General features: G+C 44.7%; 1 protein-coding gene across 1 annotated transcript in view; it reads left to right on the plus strand.

The window, feature by feature from the left end:
* Positions 1-17845, plus strand: part of ZNF704 (zinc finger protein 704) — a 261357-nt gene that overhangs the window by 37575 nt on the left and 205937 nt on the right. The gene's annotated exons all lie outside the window — the stretch shown is intronic.

Here is a 17845-nt window from a genome sequence, read left to right on the forward strand (position 1 = left end):
AGGCAGGTGTTAGTCGGGAGATGCCATAGATGGGCCGCCTTTGCCAGGCTCTGCCCCTGCCATGCGGTCCTTGCAAAATGCATTTCATGTTTAGACGGAAGTTCTTTTGGAAAAATGCAAATCTTTTTATCCCAAGCATGCTTTACAAATGATGTTAAGTGGCAGAAATAATAGCTTACGAGAAGATCATGATAGCCTATTCATTCTGGGGGAAACAAGTGAAATAGCTAAGTTTCTATGTTAGAGAATACTAAAAGAGAGGAAGCCAAGAAAAAAAAAAAAAGATAAGGTTTTGCTACATTTAACCCTGCATCATGTAAGCAAATCTCAAACCCTACTGCCATTGAGTCAGTTGTGACTCCAAGCAACCGTATGGGACAGTAGAACTGCCTAGAGTTTCCCAGGCTGTAAGTACGTACAGGCACAGAAAGGCTCCGCTTCATTTGGTGGAGGGGCTAGTTAGTGGAGTCAAACTCCTGACCCTGTGGTTTACAGCCAACACATAACGCACTCTGCCGCCTGCGCACCTTCGTATAGCAAGTAGTGGGGCTGTGTTTAAAAAGCAAGCCTCAGTAGATAATGTTTAGGGGGGAAATTGCTATATCAGACATGCAGTTAAGGCAAGCAGACATAACAATACAAAGCAGCAACATTACAGTGCATTTCAGAGAAAGCAAAGGTAACACCCAAATGTGAATTGTGTATATTAAAAGGACTGCTTATAGTGCACTAGGAGCAAGTGCTTGGGGGCAGGGGGCAGCAGAAGAAAGGAATTTTAATCAGAACGTTTTCGTGGTGGTGGTGTGGCTATGCGGTCCAGACTGCAAGGTCAGCATTTGAACCCCCCAGGTGCTCTAAAAGAAAGAGCTGGGACTGTCTACTCCCGTCAAGAGTTAGGGTCTCGGAGACTCACAGGGCAGTTCTACACCCTGTCCTGTAGGGTCTTGTTGTGAGTCGGCATCCACTCGTTTGCAGCGAGTTTGAGTTTTTGAGAAGCTACAGAACCAGCTCCCCCGATGTAAAAACAAGGTTTTAACCTTCATTTGGAATGCATTCTTGGCATTACAAAAACTCGCCACCCTCCGAGACGGGTGACCAGGGTCTGCGCCGTCTGTCATTTTGCTGGACTCAGATGAGGCGCTGCATTTCTGGAACTCACTGCTGTAGGGATTGAGTCCCCTTTTGTGCAGAACACAGCTCCAATCATGTACAGTTTCACCATAGTGTTTGTACGAGCAAGCCAAAACAATTTATAGCAATGCCTTTGAGCTAGACTACAATAGTCACTTCGATCTAGAGTGTGAGGGCCATAAACCGAAATCCCACCTCAGACTGTCTGCCCTTATTGACTGTCTTTTATTTTTATGAAAATAGGACATGTATCTTTCCTGGGATGTTTTATGTCACTTTATTTGCCACCGGGTGGTGGTGGCAATGGCAGCAGCATGGTATCAAAATAGTATCTGATAACCGTTGATTATCCATCTTCCCTCCATACAGCAGTATCCTAGTCGATGAATCCGGGTAAGAAGCCCCTCCCTAACCCATTATTCCACATGAACGAAGTTGTTTGCCTTGCGCTTATTCAGATGTTCCATAGACTTGTGTGAGCAATAGAAGTCTGATGCCATTTTTCTTTACTCTTTATTGTGTTTAACACCTTAATTATTCCCTGGTAGTGTTCTGTGTGCCCACAACCTGATCTTCAGCTCGTTAAAGGGACCATTGTTCTGTTCATTCCTCAGCGTGGGATAGAATAGTTGTGATTTAAAAATTATTTTTACTGAAAATTTGGACATAAGGGAAATATCCCTGTGTGGGGAAGTACAAACTTAAGAATATGCTTATTAAGTTCTACAGGAAAACGTTCCGGGATGTTCATAAGGAATTGCATTAAACCTATAGATCAATTTGGGAGGACCTACGTTTTCATTATGTTGAATTTTTCGATCTACTCGCAACATGACGTCTCAAATTATATAGGTCCTTTTAAAATGATTACTTCCTGCTCCAGGACTGTATCATTCTCAGGGTACGGATCCTGTGGATGTTTGGGGTGATTGTGATCGCTGTCAGTTGCTACCGAGTCAGCCCTGATTCGTGGTGATCCCCTGGGTGCAGTGGAGAAAAGTGTAGTAGCGTTTTCTTAGCTACAATATCAATGGAAGCAGACCCCCAGACCTTTCTTCCGTGGTATCCTGGGGTTCCTGGGTGGGTTTGAACCACCACCCTTTACGGTAGCTACCAAGTGCAAACACTGCCCACCACGCAGAGGTGCTGCTGTAAATGGCCGCGTTTTAATTTCAGATGCCGGGTACTCATCGTGAGCACAGAGAAGTGTAATTGCTTTTGGTAGCTGATCATGTGGCCCGAAGGCATCTGGCTGAACGAGGCCCTCTGAAATGCGGAGAGGCTACTGGCCAGTGCAGATGGGGAGAGGGCAAACGGGGTTAAGTTTCTCTGCAGAGGCTTCTTCCAGCATTACAGAAAAATGTTCTTCTTAAAAATTACTCATCGAAAACATGAAGACATAAAGCAATCTACTTAGAAAAGACCTCCTTCTTAGAGTGCTCTGTCAGACAAAACTAAAATTAACTGCTTGACTTTGATTTTATTTAGCTTTTCATGGAAGACATATTACTTGGTTTTAGATAATAGAGTTAGCAGCCTAGTAAACACCAAAAATCTCCTCAATTCACTTAAATTGAACCGGCAAGTAACAATATCTTCAAAATAAAAGAATTAAGGGGCTCCTGGGTGTGTTTATTTAATCTCTGGATTTTGAAATTAGATTAATAAGTCTAGAATGCTTTTTAGATCTTAGCCTCCAAGATAAAATATCAATTGTATTCTAAAGGGTCTGCCTAGGGAATGAATATTCGATGCTACATGTAAAATTCACCCAAGACCTACAGCTAAATAATCAGTTTAGTATGTAGACATTAGCCAATGAATTGAATACATTGGTGTTATCAGTCTGGCCCCAAATTACTGAGGTAGGTGAGCAAATCACCACAAAACTAAAAAGACCGATTTAATCCATGAACAGGAGTCCTTGTGAAGGAGCCGGAATAACTGTATAGGCAGAACTTCAAAACACTGAGACTTGGCAACACTGCCCCGCGATATAGAAAACAGAACTTACTACTTAATCGCTGTTGTTAGGTGCTACCAAGTTGGTTCCAACTCACGGTGACCCTGTGAGCGACAGAACAAAGCACTGATCAGCCCTGTCAAGAGTTCCAGTATCGGGCGTGCACAGAGGCTGTTCTGCGCTGTGGTGTAGGGTCACAGTGAGCCAGAACCGACTCAGTGGCAGTGAGTGAAAATGCCTAAGAGATTCCGCAATCTGAGTGCCATTGATGTCGATAACTTCCACTCTTTTCTAGATTCATACGTTGCACATTCCACATTGCAATTGCTAATGGAGGTGTGCACAGGTTTCTTCTCATTTTGAGACGTGCCCATCAGCAAATGACGATCCTAAAAGGTTTACCCCATTCGTGTTATTATGTTCAGCTCTAGTTTGAAAGGGCCGCTCTCCCCAGTCTTACTTTGAGAGCCTTCAAACTGAAGGGATCACCTTCCTGCCCTGATCTGACAGTGTTCCACTGGGACCTGGTATCAGGCATCTAAGACCCAGAGCAAAATCATACCCAATGTGAATGGGGAGGGTGGCATGAACTGGAGACCAAGTGCCCATCTGTAGACAATTGGACAACCCCTCACAGAAGGGTCACAAAGACGAGACGAGCCAGTCAGGGTGCTGTATAGCACCGAGGAAACACACAACTTTCCTCTAGCTCTTTAATGATTCCTCCCCCCCACCCCCGCCCTATCATGACCTCAGTTCTACCTTATAAATCGGATTAGACCAGAATGTGCACACTGCTACAGTTAAGAGCCCACACACAGGTGATTCAAGATAGAAAAATGCCCCCAGGGCCAATAATGAGAATAGAGATACCAGGAGGATTAGGGGAAGGTGGGGGGAGGAAGGGGGAATCAATCACAAGGCTCAATCTATAACCCCCTCCCGGGGGGGGGGGGGGGGGTTGAATAATGGAAAAGTGAGTGAGGGGTGACAGAGGATGATGTAAGATATGTAAATAATCTATAACTTATCAAGGGTTCATGAGGGAGGGAAAGAGGGGGAAGAAATGGGGAGCTGATATCAAGGGCTCAAGTAGGAAGAAAATGCTTTCAAAATGATGATGGCAACATATGTGCAAATGTTTGAATGTATGGATTGTGTTGAGAGATGTAAGAGCCCCCAATAAAAGTATTTAATAATAATTAAAGATGTTCAGGAAATCGGCCAGTGTTCCCCTACGTTTCCCAAGGGTTTTGGTGGCTAATCTCCTGGAAGTCGACAGCCTCTTCTTTCTTCCTCCTTCCTCGTCTGTGCTTGCCTGTGAACTCTGCTGAATACGCTTTCCCTCAGTGACCCTGCAGGCATGTGAAATACTAGTAATATAGCTTCCAGGATCACACGAGCATACAAGCCACCACAGTACAACAGACTGACAACGGTGGACTTATTTAGTATATGAGAAATTAGGGTATGAATAGATTTTGCTATAGCAAAGGTGTGGGCTAATGCTTGACTTGAGCTAATTTCATTAAAATCTTCTGCAACAGAAGCACCTACTTTTGTGCCACCTGCAGTTAGAGAGCAGGGTGACTCCGGAGCATCGGGCAGGGTGTTGTGTTTCAGCGGGGCAACTCTGGCTGTATGAGTCGTTGAGCGGTGCAAATGGGTGACATGCTGGGTAGCTAAACAAAAGGTTTGTGTCCATCCAGAGGCACCTTGGAAGAAAGGTCTGGCTGTCTACTTCTGGAAAATTGGCCACTGAAAACCCTATGGAGGACAGTTCTGACCTGCATGGGGTCACTAGGAATCAGAGGACCTGATTCCATCTTCTGGTGGTGGCCAGAGTGCTGCCGTTTGGGGTCATTAGCCCCTGAATTATATGGTCCCAGATTGCTATCATTTTGCCTATATATGTGTATATATCTATATGTGTGTATATATACATAAATGTGTGTATAAATATGTATATTTCTCTTTGGAGGCATTTGGATGTGCCTCTTTTACTATGAAAGTGTTACTGTTGCCAAGTCTAAACTCACGATTCTGAAAAAAGGTCCTTCCCACTTTCCCACGCTGACATCTGTGATCTGTCAGAACCCTTCAGATTCCCAGCGGTGTTCGCAGACACGTGCATCCAGATGTGCACACCGAGCGTGTCCGTTAAAGAGGACTGCACACGCGAGGTCTGGTGATGTGAGTTGAGCCAGGCCATTAACGTGAGAAAGGCAAAGAGCACCAGGAAGATTGGCACCACTTCCTAAGTGTAGCAAAGACTTCTCTCATCAGCATGGTCAGCTTCTCGTGCGAGGAAATTGAAGTGCAAGTGCAGGGAATGATCTGTGCTTGACTCGACACTGAATAGGCCCCACCAGCAACTCAGTTGGCATGGGCTCAGTGTGGTACTGGAGGGAGGGGGTGGAATAGATACCCACCGCATTGCTGCCAATTCGACTCCAGCTCATGGTGACCCTGCAGGGACAGGTGACTTGGTTACATAAGGGTTGCTGGGCTGTTGCCATCTTTTCTTTTCAGTGTTTGAGGTGTTATTCCACTTGTGTTTTTGGTGAAACTTTCCACCGCAAGGTAGGTCCCCACTGCATGATTTCCACACAGTTTGTTCAGTGGCAGTAGTCCCCCTTTTTGCAGTGTCTTAGCATTCTCTTTGTGTTCTGGTTGTTTCATCTCTTTGGAGTCTAGTTTCCCTGTTCTCTTACCATCTTTGTTTTAAAACAAATGCTGACCTTTTGATCTCATAATGAAGGTTTTTAAATAGAGGACCAATCTTACAGGCCTTTATTTTGTGTGTCATTCTGCTATTTTGCTAAAAGGTGACCTTGGAATAGACTTGGTTCAAGAGGTTAAGCTTGTCTCAGGATAATAATCTCAGGGAGTCTCTGGTCTCAATTGGCCCAGTTAGCCTGGCCATTCTGAAAGAATTTGAGTATTGTTCTACGTTTTTCTTCCATTCAATCCAAGACCATCTACTGTGATCCCTGTCAAAATGGTTAGTGGTACCTAGTTATGTAATTTCACATCAACTTAATATCTAGAAGTGTCGGGGTGGAGTCTAGCCTGTCAGTCAGGTCACAGCCTGATGGTATCTCATAAGGAGGGTCCTGGGAACCTCTCTCTCTCTCTGCCTTCACCTTCCTGTTGTTCCACGGCACAACCTGCCAGAGCCCTGTAATGCTTCCACGAGACTTTCTACCCACCAGCCTCTGACCTTCCTGTATTCTGTATCATTGCATGTGGCTGTGTGAGTCTGAAGAGGGACTTACGGACTAGAACTGGACTAATGGACCAGTATCGGACTTTTGGACTTGGGCTGAACTGGGCTGGGGATTTGATATATAATTACTTCTTGATATAAAGCTCTCTTACACACATGCATATAAGTATCACTGGATAGGTTGTTCTAGTCAGTCCAGTCTAACACAGGCGTCATTTAGTTCTCCCTGTCTCGAGGTAGATGGGTTGTGGCTCATGTAGTCTGTCAACCCTGTACACTTGTTTCTTCTGAGATTTTGGTCACTCTCTTACTTGTTTACTCAGGATGAGCAGAGACCAATAATTGAGTCTTATATGGCTGTTTGAAGGCTGTTGAGGCCTCAGACATTGTTACTTCACTAGGATTTAAACTTGGGTTTTATGCGGCATATTGTGCCAACTGGTTGAGCTGACCCTTGAGACTGTGGCGCTAAGCTTTCCAACCTAGAAAATCAGTCTCAGTTTCCGAGGTGGACCTGTGAGTCAGAATTGATTCTATGGCAGTGAGGTCTTTGTTTTGTGTTTTGAAGTTTATCTGTAGTTGTGACTTCAATGAATAGATGGGCCTGCACATGCATATCTGCATTTACACATATATAGAGATCTATTATCATATGTGTATTTACCTACAACTACCCGTGTAACCTATATGCATATACCTATGCATATGTGATCATAAGAACTAACCAAAAAATCCCCACCTCGCTGCTATTGAGTCAGTTCTGAATCCAAGGCTGTAAGTCTATGGGAGCAGGCTGCCCCACTTTTCCCCCATTGAGTGGCTGTTGGGTTTGAGCTGCTAACCTTGCAGTTCGTAGTCTAATGCTTGCCCAAGATCCTTCCATGTGAGTGTACATTTTTCTGGATCATTGTGGGAATTGCTATCTTACACGTATCACCCGTTTCTCCAGAGTGATTCTCAGAGACCTCATGTTGTGCTCAGTGTACCCACATGGAGCACTGCTTTTCCCATCACCCAAGATCAGTATCTGATCAAAAGTGAGCTTCCCTGGCTCCCTTCTCTCCTGGAGAATCGTCAATGAATGCAGTCTCTTTCTAGATCTATTCTTGTCTTCTACAGGGAGGTCATTCAATATCTTACGGGTTCTTCGTGGTTCTTTATGGTTGCATAGTATTCTGTTGTATGTATGCACCACATTTTTCATATCCGTCTATTTGTTGGTGGACACTTCAGTCTCCTTGGCTGTTTTGCCAATGTGAATGAAGCAGAAATGAGCATCTTGGTGCTTACACCTGTTCCTGTCACTACGTTTAGAAGGGATCATCAGGCAGTTCTGGTGTGTTGAGGGGCACCAGACCATTTGCCAGGGCAGTTGCCATCTTACAGTCTTACCGGCAGTGGATAAGGATCCTGGTCTCCCATAGCCTCCCCAACATCTGCCTAGGTTGTGACCTTTATGGAAAAAGCCTGCCACATCTTTCTCCTGGGTGTGGCTGTTGGCTTCAAACCATGGATCCTTCTGGGTAGCAGCCAAGAGCTTAACCAGGGCCCCACCAGGGTCCCTTGGCATTGGGGTGGGAGAACAATGTATCATTAAGTGATCCCTGTTATGTTTTATATGGGTAGTTTGGGTGACCTAGTTTGAAAGGCCAAAATTTCAAAGAGGGAAGTAGGAAGAGGTTAACAAATGGAATTAGAAAACTCTGTTTCCCAACAGTGTAAGCTCAGCATCTGTTTGCAACTGTGAAACAGAACAAGGGAATAGCACATGGCTTAAAATGACGAGGCGTGTGCACCAGGGCTGTGTCCTCTCACCATACCTGTTCAGTCCACATGCTGAGCAAAGCATCCGAGTAGCTGGATTGTATGAGGAAGACTGGGGCAGCAGGGTTGGAGGAAGGCGCAATTAATAACCTGCGTTCTGCAGATGACACACCCTTGCTTGCTGTAAGTGAGGAAGACTTGAAACACTTGCTGATGCAGATCACGGATTGTAGCCTTCATTACGGATGGCACGCCAGTGTACAGCAGACCAAAATCACCATAACTGGTCCAAGAGGTCACATCATGATGAATGGAGAAAAGGTTGAAGTTGTCGAGGATTTTTGTCTTGCTTGGATCCACAGTCAATGTTCATGGAAGCAGTAGTCAAAAGGTTAAAAGACGTATTGCATTAGGCAAATCTGCACAAGACCACTTTAGAGTTACAGTCTCAGAATCTCACAGGGGCATTTTGACTTGATGTCAGTAATTTAGCTGTTTTATGTTATGAGAGACTTTTGCTTATTAATGCCATCCATTTTTGATATTTTCTGTTATAACAGCACTAAATAAAACAGTATTCTCGTGGGCCAATGTTCTCTCTACCACACCTCCTCTCTACCACACCTCGTATTCATTTGGTTTCTTCTAATTCAATGTATGTCATAAAAAGGTTAATCTGATACTCGTTCCTTCCCACTCAAGCAATGCCCGGTTTGAACCCTTTCTGTGATCCCATGATCTTAAGACCCAAGACCACACTTTGCCCAAAGGGCTCTCTGTGGCCTGACCCTTTATCCTCTCATTATACCATTATCACCCTCCCATTAGCTCTACCTTCCACACTTTAATCTCCATGCAGGGTGGTTTCCTTTCCAGTTCTTAGAATTTCTACAACCTTCTGTCATAACTGCATTGGTGAGAAAAGAGCCAGGAAATCCCCCCCCTCCCACACACACACCCATTACAACATACCCTGTTCATTCTTCCAGGGTAGCAAGATCTGCCCCAGGGACTTCATTGGGAAGTTTTATCACATCCATACTCCAACCCAGGTCTTGGCCCTTCAGCCTTCTTTTTGTTCCTAAAACTCAAAAGACCATGTCACAACTGCCTTCTGACAGGTGAGGTCAGAGTAGAGAACGCTAGAGACTTGGAAACATTGTCTTCAGAAGTGTGTAGACCTAGATGGAAGGCATGCCAAGTGAGAAACAGTAAGTTCACATTTCGGTATCTACTTGATAAATGTTGCTATGATTTTGAAGCACTTCTCTTTAAAGTTTTCAGCAGTTTTATTGGCACAGAATCCACATATCTCACACTATCAAGAGTTGTAAAATCATTACCCCAGTTTTACAGAACATTTTCTCATTTCTTTTGCTCATTGGTATTAGCTCCCCATTCTCCTCAAACCCACCTTGCCATACCCCTAAGAAACCATTAATCCTGTTACTGTCCACAGATGTACCGATCCTAGATTTCATGTACAGAAAAAATATCCCCCAAAATAAACTGACAACAATAAGAAAGTAAAAGAGAAAAACCTCAATCAAAAGAGAAAGTAGAAAAAAATTAAAAACCAGAATGACTTTAAAATGAGTCAAAAGGGAGATCAAATGATATGGTATTAAATTTTAACCTAACCTACACCTGTCATAATCCACTTACGAGTGTACTCTGTGTGATAGCAAAGATAGTCTCATTCCTGGCCGGTTGGCAGAGGAGAGCCATTGGAGGCTTGCTTCACGGAAACACTACCTTTTTACTGTCGCGTGCGTGTATGTGATTATATCACTCTTGTCCCATGTACCTACAATACTTGGCAAAAATGTTTGTTGAATGAGTGACTACTTTTCAAACAGACACATTTCCCTCCCAAAGGCCTACTAAAACAGCTATATATTATTGTCAGTGGGAAGAGACGTGTACATATGGATTGAACTAAATACTCAGGCTTTCTAAATTTTACCTTTGAAATCTCTTATAGAGCCTTTTTGGTAAAGAGTGTCCCCCAAATCTTTGCAGAAGAAATAGACATTTTGGTTTAGAAATTCACATGTTAACAAACACTTAAAACTTGTGTGGTACACAATGATACAGAAGATATTTATATAAAGTCTATCACTTGGTTTTTTGTCTAGAAGGATGTACACATCTCTGGCTATCAGCAATTTATTTGCCTTTTTAATCTTGAGAATAAACTGTGACATATTCATATTTTACCATCATTTTGTACCAGGTCCTTCCAATCGATAACATAAGAACAAAAGACTTTTAAAAAATAGATGATCATTGGCAGTGGGAAAAAAATTATTTTCACTGTGAAGGGTTCTGATACAAATACTGTTTGGCTTTGAGCTCCATTTTATTCCTTAAATTGGGGGGGGTGTGAGGGGCAAGGTGTTGGGTCAGGGCCACATGGTTATGTTCGTGAGGATAATGTTCATATAAGAAACCTGGAAAATGTCCTATGAAAGTCTACCTCCTACAACTTTGAGCTTTGGAAGTACAAAATTCAAAGTGCTATCCTGCAATATATAAATAGTAGTGGTAAAGTTTGTGCACAGATCAAATATATGGAAAAGCTGGGGGAAATGACTTCTCTTCGCTTGATTTGCCGTGTCAAAGCCGCGGTGCGTCTTAGCAGCAGCCTAAGCGAAGTTATTCTCCAGCTTATTTGTTGACTTGAGGACGAGGCAGGCGTTAGCAGGTTGATATGTTGGAGCTGTGTCTAGCTTGCAGTCTTGCTCTCAGGAGAGTCAGCTGAGGTCATCCAAGTCTCGGATCCCAGGGGCCTGGTAGAGATAGCCGCTGTTGGGTGCACTCTGGGGGACACCGCGTGAGGCAGGCAATGGCGTACCATTGCTGAGCACGCCCCTCCCTGCCCGCCATCCACTCTGGTTCCCGTCTCCTGTGCCTTTCCCATGAGGGGTTAGCGCTCAGGCATTGAGAGGACACGGGTTGTGCTCAAAGAGACACTGATGGCACCAGGTAGAGCTGACTCCTTGCAGAAGTTTTTAAGAGGGTGAGATGGTTTCATTACATCTTCTTGTTTGTATTGCTGTTTGGTTTTCGTTAGGAGCCACATCCTAATTGGGGACCCCAGAGCCTTTGCTGGCGGGCCCAAGCCCGTTTTTTTTCGAAGCAGAACCTGTTCTTCACTTCACTCAACCCCACTGCCATTGAGTAGAATCTGCCTCATTGTGACAGTAGAACTGCCCCATTGGGTTTCTGAGGCTGCAAATCTTTGTTGAAGACGGCAGCTTCACCTGTCTCTCGAGGAGCTGCCGGTGGGTCCGAACTGCGGATCTTACCGTTGAACTTTGGACATGTTATCAGGAGAGACCAGTTCCTGAAGAAAGACATCATGCTTAGTAAATTAGAGGGGCAAGAACAAAAAAAAAACCAAGACGGAGTGGCAGAGTGGCTGCAACAATGGCCGCAAGCATGAGGATGACTGGGACAATGGTGCCGGCCTGGGTGCTGTCTTGTTTCTGTTGTACTCGGGGCTCTCTGAGTCCGACCCGGCTGGACACCTGCGTGTATCAGTGGTGCCTAACAACAAGAGGGGGAGGGTAGCTTAACTAAACATGACTGCAGTGGACGAAGCAATGATGGTGACATTGAACACAGAGGCAATTAGGCTCTGATGCTTATCCATCCTTCAGCTTTGGATGATATGCTTTATAATCTTTCGGTGAGCGTTGGTGGTGTGCTTCCATGTGAGATGTTGACATCTCGCTTAGATGGTTGCTTGTTTGGAGACAAGCCTTTATGACCCCAGATGCTGCTGTATCTGATAGCCAGGCACCGTCTGATTTCTTCACCACAGTTTGCTTTCACAACCATATCTTCTGTGGTTGAGGATGACAGTGGGAGCCCAAGGTACATTTGTGGGAACTACATAGGAAATAAGGCTCGGGTGGTCTCCCACTAGTCATAATGGAGAAAGGGGCGGAAAGTGGTTAGTAAACAGAGTGCATTGGAGAGATGTGCAAAGGAGAACAACCTGACTGGAACAGTTAAAACTTTGTCAGCTGGTTCTCCCCGCCCCTCCTGATGCATGCTGGACCTGATCTGGATTTCAACATTTTCTGTAATTTTGTTTGTTCACATTAGGGTTTATCTCACAGGTGTTACCTCACTGGGAATCACCCTCTTGAAGTTGTGTTCTATGTCTGTCTTGGGGTATAGGAAACCCAGGATTGATGAACCTATATGAACAGAAAGCATAATAAGGGTTTCGGGGGTGAGGATACAGTCGGTGGGGGGGGGGTGGGTGTAAAAGGGAGAGGATGTCAAGGAGTCCCGGGAGAAAATGAATGTTTGGAAACTATGGTGGTAGCAATTATACAATATTGCTTGACATATCAAATGATATATGTATTAATTTCCAACTAATAATTTCTTGTTAAAAGAGGCAAGTGTATAGATTCAAAATATGTGTTGGAGATACCTGACAGAGAATCTATAAAGGGAAAAGAAATAAATCCAGAAATGCACCCTTGTGTAGAGGACGGCTTCATTCGACACCTTCTCCATCCCCTCTGCATAGCGTCCTGTGCTGCTGTAACTAGAAAGCTAAAAACAAATGTGCAGATGAGACAATGGCACTGCATTTCCCAGAATGCCTTCCAGCGCAGATTCGGTGTGCCACTTAGGGCTCACCAAGGTGATACACACAGGTGAGATGGGTGGGAGGAGGTAGCTACATGCAGACACAACGATTTCTGGAGCTACTCGGCTCTCTGTGGTGGAAATTCTAGCTTTTAGTCCCTGCAGTCATGGAGGCTGGGTGGTGAGACACAGCACTAGGTCAGGTTTGTGATGGGTGTGAACTTCTCCAGGCTATGTGTATGTGACCCCAGGGAACATTTCAATCTGGTATGTAGGCTTCTTGAAGACTAGGTCAAGAATACATTTTTCCTTCCTCTTCTTAAATTTGGTGGAAGAATCTTTTTCAAAATATTTTGGTTTTGCTATTAAGAATATACGCAACAGAGCACACCCCTTCAGCACTGTCAGTGGGTGCAGTCAAAAGACATCGCTACATTTTTTGAGCTGTGTGACCATTCTCTTCTGAGCGGTTCCTTCACCATTAACACATGCTCACTGCCCCTGAGGGTCTCATCTGCTCTTCCGTGGTGCTGTGGTTGTTTGGATTTCACATAGACATTGCTTTACAAAGGACAATGGTCAAGTCGGAAATTCTTTACTAGTTGAGCTAAACTATTATTAAGCTTTAAGAGGACTCCAGAAGATACTTCTCATCTTAAGGTTTAAAGATTATCTCAGAATCATTGTTTTTAAGAGGTTCTTCTATACTCGATGACTCCAGAAAGACAGGGTTCCATATGAATTTGAAATTATTTCCTGTGCCACCCCATCCCCCCCAACACACACACCTTTTGATAAGGCCTGTTCTATAGAAACTGTGATCAGACTCTTTGGTAGTGGCTGGCCAGAGGATATCTGTTGTCTGTAACTGAAAATCAGGAATGGCTTTGCTATGTTTAAGCCAAGAAATATGTCCAAGGAGGCTGTTTGTGTTTGGCATTGTTGAGTATGAAAATTGAAAAACGCGTGTTACATTGGTGATACACATATTTGGTCACAAGCACTTTTAACCCTGGAAAAAGGCAATTTTTGTTTGGGTGAGAGGAAGACCTTCGGTCAGATAGATTGGTACGGAGTCTGGCTAAGCCAGCTTGAAGTTCACAGACAGAAAGGATCATGGGAAGACTCAAGCCCCACAGCACCCCTGCTCATCTGAAGGCGAGTTCACTCCTTCATGGTGGGTTAGTCCAGTCTCCTGAGCAGCCAGCCCATTTGCTGAGAGCCCCAGATTGAGAGGTAGGGAGCTCTGTAGCCTCGTCCCATCTACTCTCTTATACACCAGCGGGCGCTTATGTGAAGAAGTTAAATTTTACGATGAATAGATACACAAATTTATTCTACTGCTGCTCAGTGTCCTGAATCCACTTTAGCTGCATTTATTAACAGATTTTATTTAGTCATCTGTGCAGCTAGTAAAACTAATTGGCTGTTTGGGAATTAAGAACCCGATCCAAGAAAAATGTGAATTCATTAGTTCTCAACTTCCATTTTTCATTTAACCTGCTATTTACTGCCAAGGAGATTGATAGCCTTCCTATTTTAAAAATAAAACGTACATTGACAGAAGAGCCCTTTAGCAAACAGTATTCCGTGTAACTTTAAAATCTGCTCTGGAAGTTAAAAAGGTACGTTCGACAGCGGCAAACAATGATCTTGGACAGAGCCGTGTGTGTAGTTCTGAGTACCAGAGACGTTGATGGCATAGGCTCATCGGTCCAGCTCTTTCTCTGGCGAGCTGCTGAAATTGGCTCAGGTCGGACCAAGAGAAGGAAGGGAGGAGGGAAGGAAGAGGGAGGGATGGCTTGGGAGGGGAGGCGGGTTGGGTCAGGCGGTGATGAGTTCAAGGCACTCACACACTGACCTCTTCCCACAGCCAGGCTTCTCACGTGTAGACGAGGGCCTGAGCTCTTCTGAGACATGAGGCATTTCTTCAAGCTTTCTGAGGATCCTTCCTCTTAACCTCCTGCTTCTGTTTTTCTCCAAGAGTCTGCTCCATCTTCCTTGCTCTTCCCCGATTTCCTCTGCAGCTTCATTGGCTCACGGCCGGGCCTGGTGGCGTCACTGCCGCAGTCCCCACTCAGTCACTGCCACTCGTTGACGTCCTTCTCCGAGTTTCTCATTTCAGATTCCTGCAAGAGTCCCCGTGTGGCCAGGGAAGTCAGTCCCGCTTCTTTTCCAGAACCCATCGGTCGTATTAAGAATACTCATGATGAGCATTGGGTTCTCCAGAATACCAAACAGCTCTGTTCTAACCACCGTTTGGAGATGTGTGAAGTGGTCAGCGAAACTAGGTTAACATCTCAGATTTGACTCCCACGCCCAGCTGCATGTCACTCTTAGTGACCTCTGTCATAGGACCACTGTCTCCTGGAATCTCCTCCGTCTCACTGTGTGTGTGTGTGTGTGTGTGTGTGTGTGTGTGTGTTCTACCTAGGTGCAGGGACTCGGGATGCAGGGCAGCTCAGAGAAGCTCACTCAGAGAGATGAGGGTGGGCCCCACCGGGGCTCTAGAAATGGATCCGTGAGGTTTGTGGCCTTCAGAGCCATCAGCGGTTCAGAATGATGTGGCAGGCTAGGGCTTGGAGAGAGGAGGTACTGTGGGGAGCCCCAGGGAGAAGCTCTAGGTGGGAAAGGTCAAAGATGGCGATGGTCTCTTCTGGATGCAGTGACCCAGCTCCTTGGGTACGGCAGTGGTGGTAAGCAAGGCTCTGGGTGGCAGTCCCATCTCATATGGACACGTGTTTTGTCGGTCAGTTGGCTCACACCGCCGCTGTGTGTATGCCTTCAGTACAGACCGGGAGTGCGTGTGTAGCATGTACATTGGAAGAGTTGGACTTCTCATTAAAAAGTTGGTTCAAGCCCCCTCCGACACACTGTGGAGGAAAGTTCTGGTGATGTACACTGGGGCATTATTTTAATCTATAATGCTGGGCATTGCCGCGGGTCAGAATCGACTCAGTGATGAGTCGTTTTCTTATTCTGAAGGAAATTAATAACCAAAAAAAAATTTGGGGTGAGGCCTACATCTCACCTGCATAAAATCTAAACCCAACTCAAACCCGCTGCCATCAAGTCCATGCCGACTCCTAGTGACCCGACCGGACAGGGTGGAACTGCCCTTGTGAGTTTCTGAGCCTGCGGCTCTTTCCGAGGAGTAGAAAGCCCTGTCTATCTCCTGCGGAGGAGCTGATGGGTTCAGCCTGCTGCCCATGCAGATCGCAGCCCGATACTTAACCACTGTGCCACTATGAGGGCTTACTATTAAGTAAACATGGACAAAATATGGCGGCCTGTGTACTGTGGTTGTTATTGACTACGGATGTTAGAATTTGGTGGGAGAAAATGGACAGGGCTCGCTGTGAGCCATCGACTCCCTTAGGTAGAGGAAGTACTTTCAGGGTCACCTGGGTGTACCAGGTTGGGATATGCTCAGACTGGTTGCTGTTCTTCCCTGATAGCTCGCTCCATGTGATTGGGATCTTTGCTTTCCATGCATTTGGAGACAGTAATTCTCACCCTGACTCACTTCTAAAGTTCTGACGTATTATCTCTCTATAAATTTGTTTTGGATTAGCCTGGTGATAGAGGTATCCATGGGAGGCCCAGAATCCCTTAGTTTGAAACTGAAATTCGCCTTTTCTTCAAGGCCGGTGGTTTTCCCCACCAGCTGCTCTGTGGAGGAAAGACGAGGCTGCCTGCTCGCGTAAAGCGTAGCTGTCTCAGAAACCCCACGGAGGCGGAGGGCTGCCATGGGTCCGACTCCGCTCGGTAAGTGAGTTTGGGGTAGTTTATCCACAGATTTTATTCTATGGCAAGGGTGCATTTGTCTTATCTGAAGTCCTTCCTGAAATAAGGTTGACTGTTTTTATAAGAACAGCATTGGAGCAGTGGCCATCCGTCACCTATTCTTCATCTACTTACTATTCACTTACCCCCCCCCCCCAAATTCTAGTGCAGTTCTCCATTTAATTCTCTGTAGCTTAGGCTGTTCTTTTAGGATTAAGGGAGTCTGTGGCCGCATTCTTGGCAGCTCCAGAGAGTTGTCATCCATCCTGATTTGTAAGTGCACCATATAACACATATCATCCTTGTGGAAAATGTCTTCATTGGTTTTTTTCTACAAATATTCATGAAATGCCCGTTATGGTTCAGAAACCGTGAAGTACTTGCAGATACATCAGACAAGCAGTAACATGCCTATCTTCACAGACATATATTTTGCATCCCCTAAAATACAATGGTTTACATAGATTAAAGAGCTGTGCTGTCATCAGTAATCAAGTTTGGATCGTTGTCTTCATTCTTGTATACATTGTTATTAGCTCCCCATTTCCTCCGATCTCCCCTGCCATAACCCTCAGGAAAAATTCCTCTGGTTATTGTCACTGTTACATTTACATCTCCTGGCTTTCCTGTAAAGAAAATCATACAAAACCCCCACCACCAACAAAGTAAAACCTCCATAGAAGCCTCCATCTCAAAGAAAGCAGAAAATAAGAAAAACAAGAACAAGTTGAAGATGAGCCAAAAGGGAAAACAAATAGTGAAATGTTAAATTTTAACCTAACTCGATCTGGAGTAAGGCAGTTTCCATTGCATTCTGTCTGATGAGATCAGGGAGCTTTAACTCACATAAAGACTCTGCAAATGAACTTTGAACTTCCATTGTCAACCACAGCTTCCTGCAAAACGAATATTCAGAATTTAAGCTCTAATACAATTCCCCCATCTGATCTTGGCTGATACATGAGCTGGTGTGTTCTTCTGTGTGGAATGACTTTAGTTTTAAGGGATCACACTGGCTTCTATTTCTGAGAAGGAACTGCTGTGGGGTAGGTGTGAGTGTGGAAGCTGGGGTCTAGGTAGCAGGCTATTTTGTAAAGTCAGGCAAGAAATGGTGTTGGTTGACTAACGTAGCAATGAAATGATGGGAATCTGGATATATTCTGAAAGTAAATGACCCACCTTTTATTGTGAATCGGATGTGATTGGTTGAAGTAAATTTTGGTTTCTACAAACCAAATGAAATCCTTAGGCAAGGTGGTAAGTTCAGAATTATGATTGTTTTTAAATCAATTAAGGCTGACCTGTGTTAATTTTCTATTTGAAAATACCCAAGTGAACTTGGCTGATCTTATATTTAA

This window comes from Tenrec ecaudatus, chromosome 5, assembly GCF_050624435.1.
Source record: "Tenrec ecaudatus isolate mTenEca1 chromosome 5, mTenEca1.hap1, whole genome shotgun sequence".
NCBI lineage: Eukaryota > Metazoa > Chordata > Mammalia > Afrosoricida > Tenrecidae > Tenrec > Tenrec ecaudatus.